The 6,552-nt window shown below is 44.3% G+C and overlaps 1 protein-coding gene across 1 annotated transcript in view; it reads right to left on the bottom strand.

Annotated features, from left to right (window-relative positions):
* ahdc1 (AT hook, DNA binding motif, containing 1) overlaps window positions 1–5,677 on the bottom strand; it is a 27,634-nt gene extending 21,957 nt beyond the window's left edge. Inside the window, exon 1 of the mRNA XM_070547546.1 lies at window positions 5,486–5,677. The gene's annotated coding sequence lies outside the window, so the exon portion shown is untranslated. The remainder of the gene's footprint in view (window positions 1–5,485) is intronic.
* Window positions 5,678–6,552: the final 875 nt, after the last annotated feature.

Below are 6,552 nucleotides of genomic sequence, written 5' to 3'. Positions count from 1 at the left end.
AACCACCAGCACCTGGTTCAAGGACCATGGTATCCCTGTCCTTGATTGGCCCGCAAACTCGCCTGACCTTAACCCCATAGAAAATCTATGGGGTATTGTGAAGCGGAGGATGCAATACGCTAGACCCAACAATGCAGAGGAGCTGAAGACGACTATCAGAGCAACCTGGGCTCTCATAACACCTGAGCAGTGCCACAGACTGATCGAGTCCATGCCACGCCGCATTACTGCAGTTATTGAGGCAAAAGGAGCCCCGACTAAGTATTGAGTGCTATACATGCACATTCTTTTCATGTTCATTCTTTTCAGTTGGCCAACATTAGAGAAACAAACATTTTTTCATTGGCCTTTAGAATATTCTAATTTTCTGAGATACCAGATTTGATGTTTTCATTGGTTGTCACCTATAAATATCAAAATTAAACGTAATAAACATTGGAAATACATTGGTCTGTGTGCATTGCATGAATATAATGTACAAGTTTCACGTTTTGAATGGAATTACTGAAATATTTTCAACCTTTTGATGATATTCTAATTTACTGGCCAGCACCTGTATGTATATGCTTCTGTGAATTGGAATAACAGTCTGGAATAACGAATACTTGACTATATACACCATTAGCCTTTTGTAAAGAGTCGAGAGACGTTAAAAGTAGCAGATGTTACATTGAAAAAAAACTGAAAAACCTCCTTTCTACACTTCTCACTCACTAACTCTCTGTCACCTTGGTGCTTTTGAGCAGATACAAAATGTTAGCTGAGCTAACAGCTGACCTAGCTCCACACACCATAGCAGATAGGGAGCCTACGTCACGCCCACCTACTTCTGGACCATGGGTCCCTGGAAGAACAAAAGAATGAATGCAAGTCAATGGGGATAAAAATGCCATTTTCTAATTCTGCTTGTTATGTGTCTTGGATTTCACATAAGATGTCCGTGAATTTTAAATTTTGATACCAAGAACGTGCTTATCTTCGAAAAGGAGGAAACATTATTTTAGGTTTTGTGTGAAAATAAGTCCAGGACTACAAATGCGCATCATGAAAGTGATGTCATCGAACCAGACACAGAGGAAAACAAAGGGAAAATGGCTGTAAGTTTAGCGAACTTCAAATCTTTCATTCATGAGGGGGGAAAAAACACCATAAATCTGGCCATGTGGTAGTTAGCAGCTATGCTAGAAGAGGATATTCTGTGGTGACGTCATATATATAACGTGTTGATATCTAATATGTAGTCATGCTAATTACGAACTTTTACAAGCTGATAAATCTCAACGTACGTGACTGGGACCCATGAACCGACCGGAAAGGGAGGAGATTTAGGCTCCCTATACATAACATTAGATGAGCTATGCTAACCTATCTTCACACATCGTAGCAGATACATAATGTTAGCTGAGCTAACAGCTAACCTAGTTCTACACACCAGAAAAGATGTTAGATAGGCTAACACCTAACCTAGCTCTACATACCAGAGAAGATACATAACGTTAGCTGAGCTAACAGCTAACCTAGCTTCACACACCAGAAAGATACATAACGTTAACTGAGCTAACAGCTAACATAGCTTTACACACCAGAGAAGATACATAACATTAGCTGAGCTAACAGCTAACCTAGCTTTACACACCAAAGAAGATACATAACGTTAGATAGGTTAACAGCTAACCTAGCTCTACAAACCAGAGCAGATACATAACGTTAACTGAGCTAACAGCTAACCTAGCTCTACATACTAGAGAAGACACATAGCGTTAGACAGGCTAACAGCTAACTTAGCTCTACACAGAGAAGATACATACGTTAGATAGGCTAACAGCTAACCTAGCTCTACACACCAGAGAAGATACATAATGTTAGACAGGCTAACAGCTAACCTAGCTCTACACACCAGAGAAGATACATACGTTAGGCTAACAGTTAACCTAGCGCTACACACTAGAGAAGATACATAACGTTAGATAGGCTAACAGCTAACCTAACTCTTCAAACCAAAGCAGATACATAACGTTAGCTCAGCTCAGCTGCAGAGCTAACGTTAGTACCACACACCAATGCAGCTAAAGCTGGGGTACTCACTCATGGTCCTGAAGTGTTAGTATCCTAATTTTGTGGTTGAATCACCTGTGCAGCAGTTCATAAAGCTCTTCAAAACCCCGTTAATAACCTGTTGATTGACATTAGGTGTGTTGAAGCGTGTTTAAACTAAAGCATGCTGGATACCATCTCTCCAGGACCAGGAGTGAGTACCACTGAGCTAAATGGTACTTTTGAAAGAAAGCAGGTGTCTCATGCTGTGATTGGACCAGCACCATGTCAGCAAAGGAAGTAAACAAAAAGCTGCAGACCTGTGTGTGTTAACCAACGAATGGGTGGTTTGGAAACTCTTGCTGATTCTATTTTATTTTTTTATTTGTTTGCCAAAACGCAAGCAGGACCAAAGCGTGTCGCACCCTGTGTTAATCTGGCTACGGATATAGCTCAAGGGTTTTATGGGCTGGTCAGAAGAAAATGTAAATTTAAGGAGCTAAACTGTCAGTTCTGACGGCCCAAACAGCCCGTCAGCCCTCCAGGCGTATAAACAAGGCTAGACCAGCCGGGGCAGCAACTGGTTGATAGTTTTAACAATTCAACCGAACTGAAAGAAGAGACACTCCGCTTAAGTCTTGGTGAAAACCAGTAAACCAGTAAGTAACCAAAAGTTAATCTTTATCATAAAATTAAAATGGATTGAGCGTGCATCTCAATTTTCTTTGAAGAACATCATCGTTTTGCTAGATGCACTTGAACAGTGCTGCCTTCGCTAAAGTTAAACCTCCTCATAGTTGGTGTAAAGTTAATCCCAGGTCATAGTTTAAACTGGAGTTTGAAATCCTGGTGCAACAGGATTACATTAAATTAAAACTTGGTTTAGTGTAAAAATTAAACTGAAAGGTTTAAATTTAATCAGATTTAATTTTAAACTAGGTTTAAAGTTTGGTGCAACAGAATTTAAACCTTTACCATGATTTAATAGTGCCGTTGGTGCAATCTGGCCTAAGAAAACAACGGGAGCTGGCCACGCCCACCCCTCCCCTGATTGGCTGCTATCAGCCGAGAAGCTGTGATATCTGGAATGGGCTCAGAGTAGAGCTGCATCTCCTCCAGCAGCTCTCTCCTGCACCAGAGAGATGTTCCTATTCTACTTTTCCTGTTTGTGACATCACAAATAGGGACTTTCTGAAACAGCTTGTTTTGGGCACATTGACAGAAAACGCATGGATGAATGTTTTGTGTTTGAAGTGTTTATAGAGGCAGCTCAGACCCACATGGCAGCACAAAAGGATGTAAAGGTGAGTTCTGCATAATAAGTCCCCTGTAAGTTAGGGCATTTAAGTAACTGCTAAATGTATTAGCAATGGTGCATTTACTCAGTTTGGGCCAGGGTGTTTTTTCACATCTCTAACATTAATGTTTGCTGTACTGTTGAACATTTCCATAACCGAGCGGGTTTTGTTAGTCTTGTTGCTGCACAGAGATGTCAAGGTGAAATAGAATTCAACCAATTTCCTTCAAGCCCATTTCTTGGATATTTTAGGAGAATTTCAGACCCTGCCTGAATCAATCACGTCTCTCTTTTCCTGAAATGACAGAATCTCTCCCGAAGAGACCGAAAATCAAACAACACAAACAAAAACAAAGCAAAAACTCGCGTATAAGCGAATTCAGAAAATAACAAGCCTGGAAGTCTGAAAGACTGTTATAATTAACATTTGAGTAGCAACGTTGGAGTTGTAGACATCAGAACTTAAGTGATGCCAAATTCAACAGGTTGGATCCAGCTTAACGCGACTCCAAGCTCCTCCCAAACCCCAGGAAATCAGCAGGAGTCAGTAAACGTACTGTACCGTTCAACGGCTTGGCTGTGCGTGTGTGTGTGTGTGTGTGTGTGTGTGTGTGCGCATATACATGTGTCCATTCTGTCTTCTCCATCTCCATGACGACGTCCATATCAAGAGGGCGTCAGACTATGCCAACCTCACATGCTGATAGGCAGAGACGGAAAACAGGTGATTGGTTGAGCTGTCGGCTGTCATATCAGCAGGGTGTATCTTTGTGACACGGCAAAGAGCACACGTGCATAGCTACACACACACGCACATTTGTGCGTGTGCCACCAACCCACACGACCACGACCTGCTGCAAGGTGCAAACAAAAGATATTTTCTCACACACACACACACACACACACACACACACACACACACACACACACACACGCTGGTTTGAGATGAAATGTGGTGTGTTAGGTGCTCTGACCCTGCCAATGAGGACAGGAGGAACATCAGCAGAGCTACAAGGCCGTTGCTATGACAACTAGCCCCGCTGCACAGGTAGGAAGCACAATAGGCCTAAGCTGTTCTATGTTCACATGCACTGTTTGTCTCACACACACACACACACACACACACACACACACACACACACACACACACACACACACACACACTGAAGACAAGTCTGACAGACAGCAGCTGAATGGCGAAGTGAGGCCAGTTCCTTTTCATTCCAACATTCACAGAGATGAAATTAGTCATTACATCCAACAGAACTCAGTCTTTAGTGACTGAGATCCAGAGAATGAGTGTGTGTGAGACACACACTCACACACACACACACACACACACAGAGCATCAGTCTGCATACTAACAGCACCTGCACTAGGGCCGCCTGTGCACGTCTCTGAGGGGCCCTTAAATAACCAAGTGTCACTGCACAGACACTGACATTGACTTCTCCCATCCCTCTCCTCTTTACCCCCCTCCCCACCCCCCCACCCCCTCTACTAAAGCCACAGATAAGAGCTGATAATCGTGAGTGCCTCCAGCACACCACTGCAGGATGTGCTGGTGCTGTGTTCCTGTCCAACTGTGGCGGGAAAAAAAACAACAAAAAGCTCCACATCTGGACGAGATGAGTTCACATCTCACATCTGTCACTCATCTGCGGCACATAAAGTCCTCCTAAACTCACGCGCTGGTGCAAAACAGGAAGTACATTTAAAAAGGAAGTGTGTGTGAGGTGTTGATTTTCAGATAATGCTCAGATAATAATAATAATAATAATAATAATAATAATAATAATAAACAGATGGGGGTAGACAAGGTTCACTGCGTGCACATTCATTCACTGCGTCTGTGTGTGTGTGTGTGTGTGTGTGTGTGTGTGTGTGTGTGTGTGTGTGTGTGTGTGTGTGTGTGTGTGTGTGTGTGTGTGTGTGTGAATCCATCATTATTTCATGCAACCTCACACGCTGCGTGCCTGTAGTTGAGTCCAGATCACCCAGCAGCAGAAGCACGCACGAGCCGCCTCCGGTAATGAATAACGGAAAAAACTTAATGTGAAGCGCAGCCAGATGTGCGCGTCACAGCTGGATCAGTGGACGGTACATATGCGTGTGTGTGCGCGCGCGCGCGTGTGTGTAAGGCTCTGCACTCACCAAAGGAGAGCAGACGGAGTCCAGAGGGTTGCGGGTGCCCGGTGAGGCTGTTGCGGTGTGTCAGCGCTGGCTCTCGGGACCGGGGCTCACTCCCCTTCCCGCCCGGGTCACAGAGCCTCCACCGAGCAGCGTCTCCCCTTCATCCGAGCTGAAGGAGACCGTCCTCCCACATAAACGTGAAGGCTGTCTCCGCTCCTGGCGCGCGCCACCGTCTCGAGCGGAAAACCCCCGCTCCTCTGGTTCACATCTGCACCCACAAATACGAGAACAGAGAAAAACAAGAAAAAAGGGTTTTCAAAATTCAGGAGCGAGGAGGTTGTGTTTCAGTCTTCCTCCCCACGGGGGTGATGACACAGCCGGACTCGGACCTCCGCGCTCCGGGTTCTGTGACGGGAGGTGCGGGACTCCCCTGAATGCGGGAGGAGAGGAGCTGGCCGAGCGCTCGAGCGTCTCTGCCTCTGCAATTCCAGCTCTCTCGTGCGCCCCAGCCTCCTATGCCTCTCCAACGTGCCTGACTGTCAAGGCCATCCGGGCACCCGTAGCTGGCTCTCCTCGGAACTCTGGGAGTTGTAGTTTTCTGAACGTGGATTCGTGGAGCATGAACATTTAAATGAAATCTCTCAGGGAAGAATACGGTTTTTGTAGAATTCCAGACGTGTTTTAGGTCACTTACGGTAATGCGCAAAGTTTTTAAAATCACCTCCCAAATCAAATGTTGTCTTCAATAGAAAATTCCTTCATTTGCAGGGATGAAGGGTGAAATTTAAAACGAATTAAAAGTAAAAGTGACTGAGAAATACTGAAAAGGTGCTTTTGAATTTTCCCACATCAATAAAACTGTTTTTGGACCAATTTTCTTACGGTTTTCTTTAACGTTTCTATTCATTATTTTTGCTAATTTTCTGTTCTTTTCTTGATCGTGGCAGGAAGGTGGATGAGAAGAAAACAAATTCAATGTTCTGAAAACCCTAATAGCACAAAAGCCAAGTTAAACCAGAACAGAGTCCAGCAAATCCACCAAACCTCACCTGAGACGTTCCACCTGACCAAAACATTTTCATGAGTCA

The sequence above is a fragment of the Nothobranchius furzeri genome, chromosome 19 (assembly GCF_043380555.1).
Source record: "Nothobranchius furzeri strain GRZ-AD chromosome 19, NfurGRZ-RIMD1, whole genome shotgun sequence".
Lineage (NCBI taxonomy): Eukaryota > Metazoa > Chordata > Actinopteri > Cyprinodontiformes > Nothobranchiidae > Nothobranchius > Nothobranchius furzeri.
Note: the sequence above shows the minus strand (reverse complement) of the source record. Positions and strands in the feature narration are given on the sequence as shown.